Genomic DNA, 20,580 nt, shown 5'->3' with positions numbered 1-20,580 from the left:
CTGCCCCAATTTTGTTTTAACCTGTAACAATGCATTACCTAGTTTAGTTTAGTTTAGAGGTATAGCGTGAAAACTGTCCCTTCGGCCAACCGAGTCTGCGCCGACCAGCGATCCACCTGTACCACACACAAGGGACAATTTACTATTTTTACCGAGTCAATTAAGCAACAAACCTGTACATCTTTGGAATGTGGGAGGAAACTGGAGATCCCGGAGAAAACCCACACAGTCACGGGGAGAACGTACAAATTCCGTACATTAGTACCCATAGTCAGGATCAATCCCAGGTCTCTGGCACTGTAAGGCAGCAACTCTACGGTTGCGCCACCGTACCGCCCTAAACTTCTGATGGAATGAAAGTCGGGCCCGTGTATTACTAATTTTCTTCTGGCTAATGAAGTGATTTGACAATAAGTGATTTGACAATTATCAGTTCACTTACAATTGAATTTACCTGCTTTGAAATGTTCTTGTGTGATGGTGGGTAGTTTGTAATTTACTGGTGAATAGTAAGTCATTTACCATTCCAATATGCTTGGTAATATATCAATGATTCTCAGTACTGCTGCAGTGGAAGGATACCGCACATTCAATGACATCTTGCAGGATCCCACATTTAACAATGCATTTGCTCAGAAATATTTCTGTGATTTACTCCATAATAACTGTAAATGCAAATAACATCATGATTATTTTTATTGCCACAGGATTAAAGCCAGTGTAGGAAACCTGCTATTGTGCGATGTTTGGAACATTGTTCAAATATGCAGTAGTGAAAAGCAAAACAAGAAATTCACTTTGACATTTTATAATCTGGATTACCTGGATTAGAGAACTATTTGATTTTAGTTTTTAAATCAATTCATGCTTCATCTTAGGTTGTTTGGAATGTAAATCTACTTTTTTTGAAAACAGGTGACATCCAGTGGCACAGTACCTGAGACCAGTTTGATACTGACTATGGGTGCTGTCTGTGCAGAATCTGTACGCTCTCTCTGTGACTGAGTGGGTTTATTCTGGGAGTTCCGTTTTCCTCACACATTCCAAAGACATGTGGGTATGTACAGTAGGTTAATTGGCTTCTGTAAATTGCCACTAGTATGTAGGATGCGAATTGGGATTACAAGGAACTAGTGTACAGGTGATTGAAGGTCGGTGTAGACCCCAAAGGGCCTGTTTCAGAGATTATCAATCCTACAGCTGCCTCCCTTCTTCCATTTGCAGGAGGTCCAGTGCACCCTATCGGTTAAGTCGAGTTATGATGCTGTCTTGACTCACGTGTCCACAACCTGAGTTTCTATGTTGTTCGTCGGAAATGTGCCATCCCATCTGACTACAACCTGTGACTTTACTAAACAAATCCTGACACAAAACAAAATTTTGTTTGACGACAAGCTGGACAGTCAAGTACACAATTACGATTAACCCTGAGGTACTTCCAGTTGTCCGTCCAGCACACAGGATTCCCCATGCTATGCGGGCCCGTGTTCAAAGTGAACTCGACAGAATGGTGTCTCTAGGTGTGATTGCCCCCGTCGCTGACCCCTCGGATTGGGTCTCGACCATGGTCATGGCAACAAAGAAGAACAAGGATGAAATACGGATTTGCATCAATCTCAAGGACTTAAACACAGCCATTAAACGACCACACTATCCCATGGGCACCGTGGACAAGATTGCAGCACAGCTGGCTGAAGCAACTGTATTCACAGCACTAGATGCCAAGAGTTAATTCTGGCACATTCCGCTGGATCGCAACTCCTCCAAGTTAGCTACCTTCAGCACACCATTCGGGCAATACAGATTCCTTCGCATGCCTTTTGGCATAAGCTCTGCTAGTAAAGTATTTCAACGGGTTATGGAACAATTGTTTGCAAGTTACTCATGCTCCATTGTGGTAGATGATATCCTCGTTGCTGGACGAACTATCCAAGAACACGATGCTAAAAGGCCAGAAGGCTGTAGTCCCTGCTTCGCTACACAGCAAGTATTTTAACACTGTCCATGCAGGGCACCCAGGCGCTGAAGCAACTGTCCAATGAGCAAAAGGTACATCTGAGTGCCAAACAATTAATGGAATGATCCCACAGAGTTAATTCCGATGTGTACCTGGACCTGCTCAGCCTACGCAACATCTTCGGTTCACCAGCTCAATGTTTATTGTCAAGGCAGACCCGAGCCACAGTGCCTATAGCATATCAGGCATTGATCCCGCAGGTGGTCCCACCATCGGAAGTCCAGTCCAGGCTGCAACAAAAGCATGACATTCAAAAACAGTGATATGACAAAACAAGCAGACCGCTGCCACCATTAACCGTGGGGCAGGTGGTTCGTTTGCAAATTGACAAAGGTCATGACCGTATCGGCGTGATTTCTGGAATTGCCTCTGAGCCACACTCATATTTGGTCAGTGCTGATGGCGACACCTACAGACGTAACAGGCAACATATCCTGCCTGTAATTGAGCCGGCTCCATCTCTGTATTATTCGGACCGTATAGGTGTACTTCCGTCCACGTCCAGCGGCATCTGTCCACCTGTACCAGCACAACAACCTGCTTCTGAAATGGCTACTCTGTCAATGGCGACGCCTCCTCCGCCTGTACCAAGGTCCCCTGTTTCATCACCGGGAATGCCTTTTCAATCTCCGCCACCAGTTATACCACTGACGCTGTTCCCGGTGGCGAAAACGGAAATGGTTTCAATCGCACACATGCTGGTCGTGTTTGCAAGCCCCCGTAAAGTACCCGGGCTACGTTTGACTTTCCTCCAGCTTATTATCAATTTCTATGCATGCCTCATTTAGTCAATGGTTTTGTACTGACATTTAATTCCTTAAGAGGGAGGATGTAGATCAGTGTCACTCATGCTATGAGTCATACTGTGGTTCTGCCCACTGGTTTAATAGAAAGCCCTTTTCCCTGTCTTTCCCAGTCTTGAGTTGTGTGTTAAGATGAAGTTACCTATGCTGTATTGCTAATAAAAGTCTTTGGATCTTAATCACTGTGTGTGTGTTAAGTCAATCCAACAGTTTCCACATTATATCTAAACTAAACAACAAACCTAAAAGTAAGGAGCATTTGAAAGAACAATACTCGAGAATCAAGGTAATTAATGGCATAGATATGTAGCAGAGACGCACCCATATTAAAATACGATCACTTTCTTCAGAAGGACAGCAAATGAATGACTATGGAAGAAATGTAAAATATCTGTCATACTCTATCATCTTTCTGAACATTATTCAGTACAAAATCATACTCGTGCAAAAAGTGTATGGTTGGAATAAAGCTGATTTCAATGTATGGGTCCTACAAAACAGGCCAAAATGTTACACTTCTTTAGATTTAGAAGAACATTTACAACCAACATCAAAAACTGAACAACATGCAATGTTTTGGAATAATGTAACATATTTGGCTACCCAAATTCATTACATTAGATCCTGATAGAGACCATGAATGCTTCATGCTTCATCCTCCAATACTTGCACATATAGGTGGATGAAAATTTAAAAAAAAGGTACATCTAGGCTTTAATCGAATTGGTTGTATCTCCCAAGAATCATTTTATTTCAAAGTTGAATTACTGCCTTGCACAAATGTAGTATTTATAATGCACAGTACACTTAAAAAGAGGTGGCAGAGGATTACATTTTCTGACCTTTATAAGCCCACTGAAAAATATTAAAATTGAAAAATCAATAATTTATCAGGGCTTAATCTTACTTTAACCCTCTTGCTACTCATACTAATGCACAACAAAAGGATCTTATTTGGTGAACTTCTCTTTCATTAACAATTTCCTAGCAAACATTTTTGTTCCAATATGAATGAACTGCGGACCTGTCGCTATTAAAAACAGGATACATTTACAAATTGGAATGCTTTTTTTCCCATTATAGTTGAGACTTCACAACTGCATGTTAAATCTTTGGAATGTGATAAGGGCCATGACAATCTAGCGTATCCAGTGTAAAGGATAATGAACAAGCCACATTATAAATCAGCTCATGGGTAGATATTAGACTCACATCCATAGTCTGATTTGCAACACCTCAAAGCTACAGTATCATACACTGCCAAGGGTGAAATAAACCATTATAGATAGATTATCATGATTTGATTTCTCATAAGATTAAAACTATAATCATTTTATGAAGCAGCAGTATCACTGAACTTCAACCAGTTGTTTACAAGTTACAATGTTCATGAAATTTTCAAGTTTATTGGAATGATATGGCACATCAAATTGTCAGCCATATATATATATGATGATGGTGAGGAGGCTTGGTTAATCAGAACACAGTCCATTGTTGTCACTACTTATTCAGTATGCAAAGGGGGGGGGGGTAACAGTAGCATAGGAGACAGCATAAGAGAGAACGGTTGCAAGGACAGGCAACATTTTGGTGGATAGCTTAATATGGAACTCTGTTTCCTAAACCACAAATCTAATGGATAACAATTAGGGCTCTGGTGAAAACTATCAAAATTCTTCTAGTTCTGAATTCTGGGAACATTTAGCATTACAGCCATCTTCATTGAATGGTCGACTCTGCTGAGTAATTATTTTAAGCTTCATCTTAATTATTCTTTAAAACTGACTGTTGTTTCTTGCCATAGCTATATTGAAAGAAATGGTTCTAAAATAGATGAGATTCGCAATGCATAATACATTCAACTGAAGTTTCATTAATCTGAAGCATAATTGATCAGATGTTGGCAAATTTGTCGTATGGCACGAAGTTGCCAGAAGATTATTTATTTTCGTAAAATCTTCATTGCAAAAATCAACAGCGCATGGTCTAGTAGCCATCAGTAACACAGTGGTGAGTCTTTACTCAGAGGTTCCTGTGGGATAAATTCTAAAGTTTTAACTCATTGTGCCGTGTTTCATCGTTGGAGCATCTTTGCTTTCCAGAATCTATTTAGTTTAGTTTAGTTTAGAGATACAGTGCAGAAACAAGCCCTTCGGCCCATCGAGTCTGTGCCGACTAATCTTTTCCAAAGTGCCAAGGAAGAAACAAGGAGGAAAGCCTTATCTCAGGTCACGATTAATTGATGTGGATCTTATTACTCTGCAAGAATGTTTTCTGTCAAAAAATTCACTGACAAATGAAAATCATGCTAGTGTTGAAAAGAGCCAGCTGTAAATACCCCTGAAACAAAATGTATTCAGTAATGCTTGGTCCTCCAAGACGAGGATGAGCAAGTTAAGCCACTAAAACGATATTGGAGGCTTATGCATACTACTGAGCATGGTACTGATGCTGCAATCACAGCAGCATCCTGGTGAGAGCAATTAACAAAGGCTGAGTGGATGTCCACTGCAAGTTCCCAGAGCAGGCAAATCATAACATCATTCAAGGTGCAGCATCGGATATCAGTGCAGCCACTTTGGTCCTCTGATCACAATGCCTCAGCTAACACCATCTCTCTGACCTCAGTATTGAACTTTAATTAAATAATAAGAAAGACATCCCAACAAGACGTAAGAATGACTGAGAGAATGAGCTGAGATCATGGAAAGGAAGTGAATCCTCAGAAAAGGGAAGGAAGAAATGGAGAAGACATGTGGTCAGGGAACAATTATGCTATCAGAGCCTCAATAAGAACATTTTCGATAAGATGTTATGAGCCACTAGATTGGCATCTACAAATGGAACTATAAGTTCAGAGCAGAGCCAGGAATACAGGAACAATGGCTGGCAGGTTCACTGCAGCCAAGAAATGTTTAGTCCTGCAGCTTCTTCCCGGCTGGAGATGGAAATATTTCCAATATGTCAATATTTGCTGTCCATAGATAAATTAATTGAATCACTGAAAAAGTTCATAACCCAACGTGACTTAAGTAACTAGAGAAAACCAATTGGTTGGAACTGGGCCCCAAGATCCATCCACTGGTAACGGCTAATGATTCTGATGTGCCGCACGTACACACGTGTGAGCATTCATTCATTGCCAGGTAACATGGTAGAGTTAATCACTGGCCAGTTGAAGCAATACCTTTTACTGGTTAGGTTTAGGTTTATTATTGTCACGTGTACCAAGCTACAGTGAAAAGCTTTGCTTTGCATGCTGTCCAATCAGATCAGATAATACTGTACATAAATACAGGATGAGGTGTTCCATATCAGGGCATCGGAGATGTCCTCATTCTTTAGGAAACGGGGGTTCCCCTCTGTAATGAGTAGTGTCGAACACATATCAAGATATAACACATGTTTATTAAATCTACTTACAGCAAGGATCTGCAGGACACTACATTTCCTAGCAGCTACTCATACTAACTAGCGTAGGCAATCTCTTGATAATTTAAAGCACATACTAGGCGGAGTCACTACTAACAAGCACTATAATTGGCTGGTGTGAAATAGCCAATCTATATCTTTCCTTGTAGAAACAAAAGAAGCATCAGTGGCTAAGCAATATAGGTGGAATGTTAATAACACATTTGGGAAAGTTTGCAAAATTACACAAAATCACTGTATCTAATGGGTGGCCTGCAAACCCATCCGGCCCGTGTATGATACGAATCCGCCTCACCTCCTTTCACCTGAGAAAATACCGGGGAGGGAATTGGGGAAACGACCGGCGACCCAACAGGCAGGGAGGGTGATGAGATAGGCGAGCTGGTCGCCAAACGCCGTGGGGAGGCCACAGTGCAAACATTAGTTGGCAGCGGGTTCATGGGACCGACTGTGGGAGGGTATACGAAACGTGAGACATCTAGATGCGGAGTCGCAGGACACGGTTCCTTCGCCGGAAGGATATGTTGACGGTTGCGTCTGTAGATGACTCCGTCCGCTTCAACCAGATAAGAGTGCGGTTCTGTGGCAGGGCCATAGATGTGACCCAGACGTGCATGGCCCTTGTTGGTCTGGAGATGGACCACTTGTCCACGTGCGAGAGGTTTAAGTGGCTTGCTGGATTTGCCAAAGAAGCGTTTCTGTGTGTCATGTTTGAATTTTAGTTGTTTCTGGACTGCAGGCGGGGAACAAACTTGCGGCTGCAAAGGCTGCTGGGACATAGGCAGGAGAGCACGGATTTGGCAAGACAACAGTCGTTGGGCTAGGGAACTCAGTATGGGATCCCGTGCAATGTTCCTCAGGTTGAGCAAGTCCAGGTATACGTTCGATTTTGCAAGGTAGGACCGCTCCATTAGTTGTTTTGTGCTTCGGACAGTGCGTTCGGCGAGTCCGTTGGACTGCGGGAACTCAGGGCTGCTGGTAATATGTCGAAATTCCCATTGTTTCGCAAAGTTTTTGAAAGCTTGGCTGGTGAATTGCCTGCCGTTGTCTGACAGAATACGTGCAGGGGAGCCCTGCAAGGAGAGGTGATGCTGCAAATTCTCAATGACCACTTCAGAAGTATTGGTTTGAAGTAAGTCAATTTCACACCAGCCCAAGTAAGAGTCAACAAGAACCAGATGGTGTTTCCCATGCCATTCGAATATGTCGGTGGCTAACGTGGACCACGGGAGAGGAGGGACCAGGTGCAGCAGTAAGGGCTGCTTCTGCTGATGTGGTGTCAGGCTTTTGCAGACGGCACAAACTTCGTTTTTTTCGCGTATGTATTTGGTCATACCAGGCCAGTAAAACATGCTTTGTGCCTTTTGGAGAGTTGCCTCCATGCCGGGGTGGCCCCTGTGGACGGCGTTGAAGTATTTGTCCCAGAGGACGGCTGGGACCACTGTCTTGTGGCCCTTAACTATAATCCCGTCCTGTAATACCAATTCGTCCGAACCAGGAAGTATGGGCGGATCGCGAGCGGAGTGTTGTGTTGTTTATCTGGCCAGCCACGCCGGATGACTGCAGATAGCAATTGTAAAGTCTCATCAGCAGCCGTGTGTTCTGCTGGGCTGCTCAAGCAATCAGTCGGAACATACAATATCTTCATTACTGAGAATTGGTTCTGTTCAGAGAGTTGTTGTTCGTTGGTTTTGCGTGGGTCTCTTGATAGCGTATCTGCTATGTGCATGCCTTTGCCTTCCTTATAGACAATGTTGAAATCAAATTACTGCAGTTGCATCATCATTCGTTGTAGTCGTGCTGGGGCAGCGTGGATGGGTTTGTTCAAAATAGTGACTAGCGGCCGGTGGTCAGTTTCTATAGTCACAGACTTCCCAAAGATAAAGTCTTTGAATTTCGTATAGGCGAAAACCACTGTGAGCAATTCTTTTTTAGTCTCAGCGTAACATTGTTCAGTGTCAGTTAGTGTACGAGAGGCATATGAAACAGGCTTGAAATCGCCGTCGGTAGTGGTCTGCAGGCATACAGTGCCTAGCCCGTAATGGGACGCATTGCAGGTGAGTGTTACTGGTAACTCCAAATCAAAATAGGCGAGAGTAGGTGCGCTAACCAGCTGCAATTTGAGAGTCTCATAAGCTCTTTGGTGCTGCGGATACCAGGACCATGCAGCGTCCTTGTGTGTCAGTTCTCGCAGTGGGGCAGATATGTCGCTGAGGTTGGGATTAAATTTCCCCAGGTAGTTGACCATTCCAAGAAACCTTTGTAGGCTCACGACATCAGCAGGAACCGGTAGTTCGTTGATAGCTGCAGCTTTTGATGGGTCTGGTCTGAGACCGTCACTTGTGAAAACATGTCTGACGTAAGTAACTTCTGGAACTCAAAACTTGCACTTCAGGGGATTGAGTTTGAGCTGAATGTTTTTGGCATGGTCAAGTACTTTCTTCAGATTAGCGTCATGTTCAGCCAAATCGCTTCCGTAAATGAGAATGTCATCAACAATGATGGCGCATGGGTACTCAGCAAACAATTGTTCCATCGTGCGCTGGAGAACTTCTCTGGCGGAGTTGATGCCAAAGGGCATTCTCAGAAATTTGTATCGGCCAAAGGGGGTGCCGAACGTAGTGAGGTTGAACGAGTCTGGGTCCAGTGGAATCTGCCAAAACGTGCTTTTGGCATCAAGAATGGAGAATACTGATGCGTTGCCTATCTGAGCAGCAACTTCCTCTATTGTTCGCATTGGGTAATGTGGGCGCTTGATGGCAGTGTTGAGATCTCTGGGGTTTATGCAGATACGGATCTCCTTGTTTTTCTTTGTTGCAGCCACCATTGCGGAAACCCAGTCAGCTGGACCAGTAACTTCAGCAATAACACCCATGGAGATCATCCGCTTGAGTTCATTGTGTACTCTGTCACACCTGGCTTGCGGAACACGATGTGGTGCTCGGACCACAGGAGAGACTTTGGGGTCGACAACAATGTGGTATTTGATAGGCAACTTGCCAAGCTCATCCTTAAACAGTTCTTTGTATTGAGAGAGTACCTGTTGAGTGGGCCTGTCAGCGAGAAAGAGTTGATGGACAGCGCAGCCAAAGTATACCAGGCCTAGATCATGGCATGCATTGATATCGAGCAAAGTCTCAGAATCCCCCTTAACAATATAAAACTTTAAGGTACGGGTCTGCGTGTCTATGGTGCACTTTAAATCAGCTTGTCCAAGTGGGTGTAGAACATCTCCCCCATAAGCCTGAAGCGTGGCGGATGCCTTTTCGATATGTTCAGCATTACGAATTTTTTAAAACTCTGTTAATGAGATGACGTTGCATTTTGCGCCAGTATCAACCTTCGCGATCAAAGGCCTGTTATTCACCAACATGGTTACCTCAGGGTCAAGTTGCTCATTAGATGAACAGAGTAGAGAGTGGATGGCGGAACTGTTATCTGCACTTTCTGGGAGCGGAGTGGGGGATGGCAAGTCAGGCTCTTGGAAGTCATTATCAGCAAGCACATGTTGTAGCAGGTGCAGGCTCGTCCTTGAAGCTGCTTGATTCACACGGCAGCATCGTGCAAAGTGGTTTAACTTCTTGCAGAAATTACAGGCTTTCCCATAAGCCACACAGAACGGACGACCCGTAGCATGGAAATAGTTGCAATTTTGACACCGAACAGTAAACCCCGTACGGGTGTTACGAGGGGAGTAGTCTGTAAGATTAACACTATGCTGCTAACGATGACCGAAGGGCACAGACTCAGTGTGGTAAGAGGTTTTCTCAGCAATCCGACAGGCATGCTCTGCTTGATTAGTTAGGTCAGTATTATGAAGAAGTTCACCACATAACTTGCTATCAAGCATCACTCCGTCAAGTTTGTCGCGGTGAGCTCATCGCGTGAATCACGAAATTGGCACTAATAAAATGTTCAATCGGTTCATCGACCTGCTGTAAACGAGCATAAAACGTTGTCCTTTCAATAATGTAGTTTGAGAGCAGGTCACACAGCTCTCTGAACTTTCTAAGCAAAACGGCAGGGTCGTCAATCATTTCAGCAGGCACTAGGACCTGACCATCATCATCCAGAACAACAGGCGCAAATGTGAAGTTGTCCGCACGATTCATTGCCTCAGGTCCCGCAATACAGAGGCACACATATCAGGGGGTCATTGCGATGAACGATGCGAGCATAATGAGTGTAGTCACGCTCAAAAAGACACCAGCATTCAGTAATGACAGTCAAAGATCAGAGGACTAGGACGGCGACACGAATTTGCTATGATAGAGATAGTAGGCACACAAACTAATCAAAAAAAACAAAACCCAATAAACATGATCGAAGTGGGCAAGACTCACTCTCTGACACCATGTAATGATTTGAGTCGAACAAGTATATCTACTTACAGCAAGGATCTGCAGGACACTACATTTCCTAGCAGTTACTCATACTAACTAGCGTAGGCAAGCTCTTGATAATATAAAGCACTTGCTAAGCGGTGTCACTACTAACAAGTACTATAATTGGCTGGTATGAAATAGCCAATCTACACCCTCTTCCATTATAGATGAGGCTCTCACTAGGGTCTCCTCGATTTCCCGCAGCTCCGCTCTTGCTCCCCCTCCCCCCCATTCATAACAAGGACAGAGTCCCCCTTGTCCTCACCTTCCACCCCATCAGCCGTCGCAGACAGCAAATAATCCTCCAACATTTTCACCACCTCCAACGGGATACCACTACTGGCCACATCTTCCCATCTCCACCCCTTTCTGCTTTCCGCAGAGACCATTCCCTCCGAAATTCTCTGGCCAACTCGTCCCTTTCCACTCAAACCACCCCCTCCCCAGGTACTTTCCCCTGCAACTGCAGGAGATGCAACACCTGTCTCTTTACCTCCCCCCTCAACTCCATTCAAGGACCCAAACAGTCTTTCCAGGTGAGGCAGAGATTCACTTGCACCTCCAACCTCATCTACTGTATCTGCGTTCCAGGTGTCAACATTTCTAAATCGGCGAGACCAAGCGCAAGCTCGGCGATCATTTCGCTGAACACCTCCGCTCATTCCGCCTTAACCTACCTGATCTCCCGGTGGTCCAGCATTTCAATTCCCCCTCCCAGTCCCAATCTGACCTTTCTGTCCAGGGCCTCCTCCATTGTCAGAGTGAGGCCCAGTGCAAATTGGAGGAACAGCACATCATATTTCGCTTGGGTAGTTTACACCCCAGCGGTATGAACATTGACTTCTCTAACTTCAGATAGCCTTTGCTTTCTCTCTCCATCTCCTCCCCCTTCCCAGTTCTCCCACTAGTCTTACTGTCTCCAGCTACATTCGATCTTTGTCCCGCCACCTCCCCTGACATCAGTCTGAAGAAGGGTCTCGACCCGAAATGTCACCCATTTCTTCTCTCCAGAGATGCTGCCTCACCTGCTGAGTTACTCTATCATTTTGTGTCTTAACAGTTCAGGTATTTTTTTTTGCTATATTATTACAGGAGCAAATAGAATTCAAAAATGTTGTGGATCTGGAGAAAGGTCTAAAAAATAAATGAACTTGCAAATTAAAGAAAAACACCCTCCTATAAGAAGCAAAACAGATCAAGGGTGTAGGTTCCGAGGATCTTTTGATAAAGGGGTAATTGAAGGAAGCAATTAATCTTCGATGATTTTGATCTCATCACTGTTGTGAAATCAATTGTCCAACTCCCACACAATCACCATTGACATTGAACAGCAGCTTGAACAGTAACTTCAGGACAATAAGGCCTGATTTTTATCAAATACAGTTCAGCGTTCAATATTTACAGATTATTAATTGATTGTGATATTGATTAATATTGACATATATTAACAGTTAGTGGGCTGACAAAGCTGCAACAATAAGAATTTCATTGTTCCATTCCCTGTGCATATGACAATTGAACACTCTTGATAGACTTTAGAGATAAAGTACGGAAACCAGCCTATCGGCCCATCGAGTCCGTACACTCACACTATCCTACACACCAGGGACAATATTTTATAAACTTACCAAAGCCAATTAACCTACAAACCTGTACGTCTTTAGAGTGTGGGAAGTAATTGGAACATCCAGGGAAAATACATGCGGGAGAGCATACAAACTCAGTATAGACAGCACCTATAGTCAGGATCGAACCCGGGTCTCTGGTGCAGTGAGGCAGCAATTCTACTGCTGTGCCACTGTGCTGCTCTTGATCTGACTTGTCTATTGATTCCTAGGAAGTTGGAACAGGTGGGTAATAGCCAAAGTCACAAATCCACTTACAGAGGGCTGGAAGAGAAGCCTAGTGGGTAGCTAAGGGTAAACTGGATCCATGTCAGGTGATGATGAGAGATCACTGCATTCCAAATTCCAAAATCATTTTACCATAGGCAGTGAAACAGAATTAGTTTTCAGGCAAGAGCAGATGAGATTTGCAGAGGATGCAATAATACAATGGAAGACATTAGATCTATGATCATGACTGTCAGTGGGAATTGGAAAGGCTGGGCTCACACTAACGCTGGCAAATGTATCACGAGGAAGAGCATCTTTCCATAGTTCTTTCAAGTTTCCCATTGTTCTGACGCTGAGAGTGAAATAATTCTTTTGTTGGATTTAGCCTTGGAAGATACGCTGTTTTCCCCAAGGAGTTGGAGCATTGGGACAAGCCTGTCAAACTGCAACAGGAAAAAACTGTTGCCTTACAGGCAGATGTCTTAAAAGCCCCAATGAGCAGCCCCAGCACAAGATGGTAAATTAATAGCATTTGATTCTTAAGCACCTACATCAGCAGAAATAAGATCCATTGACATAGAAATCAAGGCACTGTCCGTCGATGTGATAAACTCCACATGCATCTCTATGGAAGAAAATTCATAAGGGAACATGATTTCTGACCCATGAAGTAAAAAAAAACTGTAAACCCTTAGTGGAATGTCAGCAAGACTGTAACAATTACTCTTGGGCCTCAGAGTTATGATCTTAACCTGTGATACAGATTGGGAAAAAGGATGTTGCACAGGCTGTCTTGTGGGCAAAGGAGAATCATTGGGGGGAGATCTGGGTGAGAAGACAGATTACCTGATTATTATGGCACCACCAAAGATCTGAAACAAGATTAACAGAAAGACCTCTCAGAGAGTGAATTGCAACTGGTCCAAGCAGAGAAGATAACCCTGAACAAATACAGTGAGACTAAGGACGACCGAACCTCATTCATCTGGTTTGCAACTCATAAGATTGTCAAGATATAGTCGACAAGGTACTGTATGGCAGGAAGTATAAGACAACGTTATCAACAAAATATACCCTCCTCAAGATACAGAAGTAAGACAACAATGGACTGCTGTATAAGTAAAAGGAAGCCACCACTAATAATAATAATAATAATAATAATAATAATAATAATAATAATAATAATAATAATAATAATAATAATAATAATAATAATAATAATAATAATAATAATAATAATAATAATGACAATTGGAATAATAATGACAATTGGAATATAATAATAATAATATATTTTATTGTCATTGCACATAAGTGCAACGAGATTTGGGTATGCAGCTTCCATCCGACATCATAACTTAAGTAACTACTAAAATTGAGATTTAGATACACCCCGAGAACATGGTTTGTAAAAAGAACATTACAACAGTAAAATAGTCAAAACAGACTAAAGTGCAGATGTGTCTGTGCGACGTGACCATCCAAGGGAGACAGTTCGTGGGGGTGGGGGGCACTCAGCAGGGCCGGTTCAGAGCAGCTCTAGCTCTGGGAAAGAAGCTGTTCCTGAGTCTGGAGGTGCGGGCGTAGAAGGCCTTGTAACGTCTGCAGGAAGGATAGCAGTGCAGGCAATTCTGCATTTTGAATGCCTTGTTGTACTTAACAAATGGGCTTAGAAATTTAGTCATGCCCATTTTTGACAACAGCTTTCAATTGATGAAGAAGAGGGTAGTAACAGCCCATTGAAGACAACTAATGGGATTGGATGGAGTGGTCAATTATATTGCACGTTACGGAAATGCAAAATTGTAGTTTACTCTCTACAGATGCACGTTATTATTGAGGATTGATTCCTGAACTGATAAGGGTTGAAGCTGAGTTTTGTTTATTGTCACGTGTACCGAGGTACAGCAAAAAGCTTTTGTTGCATGCTAACCAGTCAGCGGAAAGACAATACATGATTACAGTCGAGCCATCCCCAGTGTACACATACATGTTAAAGGGAATGATGTGAATAATGTTTAGTGCAAGATGAAGTCCAGTAAGGTCCGATCAAAAATAGTTGAGGGTCTCCAAAGAGGTAGAGAGTAGTTCAGGACTACTCTCTCGTTGTTGGTAGGATGGTTGAGTTGCCTGATAATAGCTGGGAAGAAACTGTCCCTGGATCTGGAGGAGTGCGTTTTCTAACCTCTGTACCTTTTACCCGATGGAAGAGGGAAGTAGAGGGAGCGGCTGAGGTGCGACTTGTCCACATTAACGGGACGGAGGTGGAACGTGTTTCTAGCTTCAGGTTCCTGGGAGTCAACATCTCCAATGACCTCTCTTGGACACACAATACCTCAACTCTGATCAAGAAGGCTCACCAGCGTCTCTTCTTCCTGAGTAGACTGAAGAAGGTCCATCTGTCTCCTCAGATCCTGGTGAACTTCTACCGCTGCACCATCGAGAGCATCCTTACCAACTGCATCACAGTATGGTATGGCAACTGCTCTGTCTCCGACCGGAAGGCATTGCAGAGGGTGGTGAAAATTGCCCAACGCATCACCGGTTCCTCGCTCCCCTCCATTGAGTCTGTCCAAAGCAAGCGTTGTCTGCGGAGGGCGCTCAGCATCGCCAAGGACTGCTCTCACCCCAACCATGGACTGTTTACCCTCCTACCATCCGGGAGGCGCTACAGGTCTCTCCGTTGCCGAACCAGCAGGTCCAGGAACAGCTTCTTCCCGGCGGCTGTCACTCTACTCAACAACGTACCTCGGTGACTGCCAATCACCCCCCCCGGACACTTATTATTATTTATTCAAATCATTTGCTATGTCGCTCTTCCAGGGGGATGCTAAATGCATTTCATTGTCTCTGTACTGTACACTGACAATGACAATTAAAATTGAATCTGAATCTGAATCTGAATCTGAATTATGCTGGTGGCCTTGCCAAGGCAGTGTGAGGTGTAAATGGAGTCAATGGAAGGGATGTTGGTTTGCGTGACGGTGTGGGCTGCGTCCACAATTCCCTGCAATATCTCATGGTCTTGGATAGAGCTGTTCCCATGCTATGCTGGGATGCATCCCGATAAAATGCTTTCTAAGGTGCACCTGTAGAATTTGGTGAGAGTTGTTGGAAACATGCCGAACTTCCTAAGCCTTTTAAGGCAGTAGAGGCGTTGGTGTGCTTTCTTGGTCATTGTTTCAATATGGGTGGTTCAGGACAAGCTCTTACTCATAGGAATTACTCCTAGGTCATCTGTGAGTGTCCTCCATAGTCTGTAACAAGAAAATAATATGTAACCTCATTGAAATGTATGAGATTTGCAGACACAAAAAACTGCAGATGCTGGAATCTTGATTTTAAAAAAAGTGATGGAACTCAGCGGGTCAGTAGCATCTGTGGAGGGAATGGACCACTGGCATTTCTGGTCAGAACACTTCTTCAGACTTTCAGAGGGCCTGTTGGGATAGATGTCAAGAGAAAGTTTCCCTTAGCTAAAGGTTCCGTAGTTGTCACAATTTAATTCTAAAAGTCACCCATTTAGGGCTGAATAGGGAAGAATATCCCTCTCACAAAGGATTGTGAATTTTTTCAAATCTGTGCCCCAGATGACTGAGCAATTGATGAGCAGAATCAAAACATAAATCAATGGGTTTTTTGAGCACTTGGACACCAGCTTCTCGTTTTCACCAACAAACAACTAACAATGGCCTGTTTCATGTATCATTGTTACTTTTTTGCATATCATCCATTCATTGGTCTTTATCTCTCTGCATCATCTTCTATATCTCTCGTTTCCCTTTCCCCTGACTAGTCAGAAGAAGGGTCTCCACCCGAAGCATCACCCATTCCTTCTCTCCAGAGATCCTGCCTGTCCCGCTGAGTTACTCCAGTTTTTTGTGTCTATACTAGTTCAGATAATGCATTGTACAAAGCTAATAATGATGATTAGGAGTTCAATAACAGCGCAACTTCTGCCTCCAGAGCCAAGTCAAGAAATAAAGGCAGACTCAGAAAATAACCAATGTTATGATATCTGAATTCCTCCACATTTAGCTTCTTTTATTTATTTTATCAGCGATCTTTTAACATTGTCTGCATTTTCTATGTGATATCATAATGTACCGATTGTGGAAATATTCAGCATGGTTGATCATGTTTATTTGTGAATTGAAGGAACCTCTGGATTAGTAATTAAAATAGGTAGCCGGACTTGTGTGGGTGGAGGGAGGTGGAAGCAGGGGAGTTGTGAAAGATAAGTAACTTGACCAAAGCTGGTTGGAGTAAAAACAATAAATTCAAACCCAAATCACTTTATGATAGGGAGGCTATACCAGAGAAACACTGTTTATGAAATAAATGGAATTGAACAATACAGTTTAAGGAGGTGGGAAAATTGTTGCAGAATCATTAATTGGAATCTTTAAACTTGAGTGAACCAGAATAAGATCCATGCCAAAAATTGTAAATTGGCTTTCAAATTGGTTAGATAATGGGAAATGGAGATTAGCTATGAATAGTAATTGTTGTAATTCGACAACTGTGACCATAAAGTCTCCCAGGGATCAGGCCTGAGATCCCTGCTGTTTGCAATATTCATTAATGATTTGATTAAGAGAAAGCAAAAAATTTTAACTGGTAGATAATATGAAACTCAAAAGTGGATATAAATGGCCATTATTCATTGGCATAGAGTGTTGGAGTGATTTAGCAATGAACTAATTAAGATTAAGATACAAGATTAAACATGAAGAGTATATTTAACAATTTGTCACCGAAACAATTTTTATATATGACATTTGACAAAAAAATACTAAAGCAGACTATATTTATAAATGTGTCAGATACAGCATCAATCTTATTTTACCTACAGGATAGATTTTAATTATTGGTATAGAAATAAATCCACAATAGCCTCCTCCTACTGTGCCAGCAATTCCTGCAATCCTATGAAATTGGGAAGCAATGATGAAATCATACCAGGTGCAATTCATTTTACACAGCAATGAGTTTAAAGAATGATGTGAGGTTGTAATATGCTGCAAAATGACACTGAACATTTTGTGGATACCAGCAAGATTTGCATGTCAAACTGAGTGAAATCACCCACATGCTGCATCTGGCAAAATCCTATTAGACATCCTGCAGAATAACGTGGATATGGTCCTAACACATATCCTCAAGATTATTAACAATCAATTCACCAAGACAAACAAGATTCTGCACGTATTGTCTAATCGCTCAGACTGATGCTAAATATTGTTTTAGTTTCCATGTAGCCCAATGTGTGGTTGTCATTGTACACCACAATGGATATGCAAGTCCAATGCTCCAAGACGTTCTGGTGTAAATACTTCTGAGACCAATGATGGAAACAATCATTATCTAAAATCAACTATTAATTTAAAGGTCCCTAATTCTGTCATAAATAATAAATATCTCCTCAACTGAATAGTAACAGAAAGATATGAAGAAAGGAAATCTGAGCAGGAGAATAGGTCACCTGGACCCTTACATCTGCTCCTCCGTTCAATACCATGACCCACCTAAAGTTCGTCTCAGTTCCATTTCCTTGCTCATTCTCCAGAACCCGCCAGACCAAATCTAAGATATATTCAATGATTTGGTATCTCCAACATGGGGAATTAATAAGATTTACGACCCTTTGTGATAAGTAATACCTCCTCCACTCCATTTTAAATGGGCAACATCTTGTAGAGAGGCAAACAGCACAGAAACATGCCCTTCAGTCTAACCTGTCCACGCCAACCAATTTTCCCCATCTGCGTTAATCCCATTTTCCCCCATTTGGCACATATCCTTCTAAACCTTTCCTATCCAGATGTCTTCTAAATGTCATTGTTTTACCAGCTTCAACAACTTCCTCTGGCAGCTTGTTCCATGAACAGTACCCAATCTATGAAAAAGATGCCCCTCAGTTTCCAATTAAATCTTCCCCCACCACCTTACACCTATGCCCTCTAGTTCATGATCCCTCTATCCTGGGTAAAGACTTTGTGCACTTACACCTATCTATTCCACTCATGATTTTATACACCTTTATAAGATCATTTTGCAATCAGCCAAACACAAGCAGTTACAAAAACATTCTTCCACCTCCCCTGATCAGCTCTGTATAATCTTCTTTGTGGGAGCTGCGCTCTTCAGCCGCTGCCTAGAGACAGGAAGAAGGATATAAATGGTTTGGAGAGACATAGGCAGGTGCAAGTGGGACTAACTCAGTTGGGCAATTTGGCCGGCATAGATAAATTAGGCCAAAGTTCCTTGTTTCCCTGCTGTATTTCTCTACGAATGTAAGAGCTTCTTGGTTTTATACTCAATGTTTTCGCATTTCCATTGCCTTCCTTATTTCATTGTACATGTGTGCTACATCTTTGTGTTGCAGAGACATCTGGGTCCCTCAGCACAGCAGTAATTTACATTCTCCATTTAAATAACATTCCACGGTTCCATTTTCCTATTAATGTGCAAACTCCTGTTTCCTCACATCATCTGACAAGTATTTACACACTTGCTTAACCTTTCAATATCCCATTGCAAACTCTTTGCATCTCCCCAACCTCCCCCCCTCCCCTCCCCCCCACCACCCAACCATCGACTTAACTTTCTCATCTACCTTTGCATCATGAGCAAATTTGGTAACAATGTACATTGTACCTTCATCTGATTCATAAATATAGATTATAAATAATTGAGGCCCCATCATTACCCCTGTGGCACGCACTAGTTATATATTACCAATCTGAAATTGACCCATTTATCCTGACTCTCTACCTTCTGTTGGTTAGCCAATTCTCTGCCCAGGATAATTTATCACCCCAATACTATGAGCTTTTACTTTCTGCTGTGACCTTTAATGTGGCACTTTAATGAAGGCTTTCTGGAAATCCAAATACATTACATCAACTACTTTCCATTTATTCGCTCTGCTCATTAAAACCTCAAAGAACTCAAATAAATTTGCCAAGTACAATTTTTCTTTCATTAAACCATGTTGACTGGTTTATTATCATTTTCTAAATGTTCTGTTACTGCTTTAACAATAGTTTTCAAGAAACAGAAGTGGGAGTAGGTCATTCATGTGATCTTTTACTTCAGCACTACTTTCTTCCGCCAATCCCATATTCCTTGATTCCCTTAATATCGGAAAGTCTATCAATCTCAGTCATAAATGTACTGAATAACTGAGTCTCCACAGCCTTCCAGGGTAGAGATTTACAAAGGATCACTGCCCTCTGGTGGGAAAACAAAATGATGAATAAAAACAAAACTGTTTTATTAAACCCATTACCCTGACTCAACACTAAGCAGTGTGAAGTTAATGTCAGTAGACAAATATAGGAAAGTTACTGATAAATCCATGATGAAATTATCGTCAAGGTTATACAGCATGAACCCAGGCCCTTCAGCTCACCATCACTCAGCCACCCATCACATACCCATTTATAATACAGTGCATTCAGAAAGTATTCGGACCCCTTCACTTTTTCCACATATTTATTCCGTCACAGCCTTGTTTTAAAATGGATTAAATTCGTTTTTTTAATCATCAACCTACACACAATACCCCAGAATGAAGAAGGTGAAAACAGGTGTTTAGAATTTTTTGCAAAGTAATTAAAAAGAAATAACTGAAGTATCACATTTACATAAGTATTCAGACCCTTTGCTATGACACTCAAAATTGAGCTTAGGTTCATAGTGTTTCCATTGATTATCCTTGAGATGTTTCTACAATTTCATTGGAGTCCACCAGTGGTAAGTTAAATTGATTGGACATGATTTGGAAAGGCACACACCTGTCTATATAAGGTCCCACAGTTGACAGTGCATGTCAGAACAAAAACCATGAAGACGAAGGAATTGTCCATAGACCTCCGAGAAAGGATTGTGTCGAGACACAGATATGGGTAAGGGTATAAAACAATTTCTGCAGCATTGCAGGTCCCAAAGAGCACAGTGACCTCCGTCATTTTTAAATGTAAGAACTTTGGAACCACCAGGACTCTTCATAGAGCTGGCCACCCAGCCAAACTGAGCAATTGGGAGAGAAGAGCCTTGGTCAGGGAGGTGACCAAGAACCCGATGGTCATTCTGACAGAGCT

General features: G+C 42.5%; 1 long non-coding RNA gene across 1 annotated transcript; it reads right to left on the bottom strand.

Moving 5' to 3' along the window:
- Window positions 1–130: 130 nt before the first annotated feature.
- Window positions 131–12,394, bottom strand: LOC116976904. The gene is made up of 3 exons (XR_004413070.1): window positions 12,262–12,394; window positions 10,972–10,976; window positions 131–142 (listed from the first exon to the last, which is right to left on the bottom strand). It is a non-coding gene; the product is annotated as an uncharacterized LOC116976904 (long non-coding RNA).
- Between the last annotated feature and the right edge of the window lie 8,186 nt (window positions 12,395–20,580).

The sequence above is a fragment of the Amblyraja radiata genome, chromosome 9 (genome assembly GCF_010909765.2).
Source record: "Amblyraja radiata isolate CabotCenter1 chromosome 9, sAmbRad1.1.pri, whole genome shotgun sequence".
In the NCBI taxonomy this organism is placed as follows: Eukaryota; Metazoa; Chordata; class Chondrichthyes; order Rajiformes; family Rajidae; genus Amblyraja; species Amblyraja radiata.
This window is presented reverse-complemented; position numbering and strand designations above follow the sequence as displayed.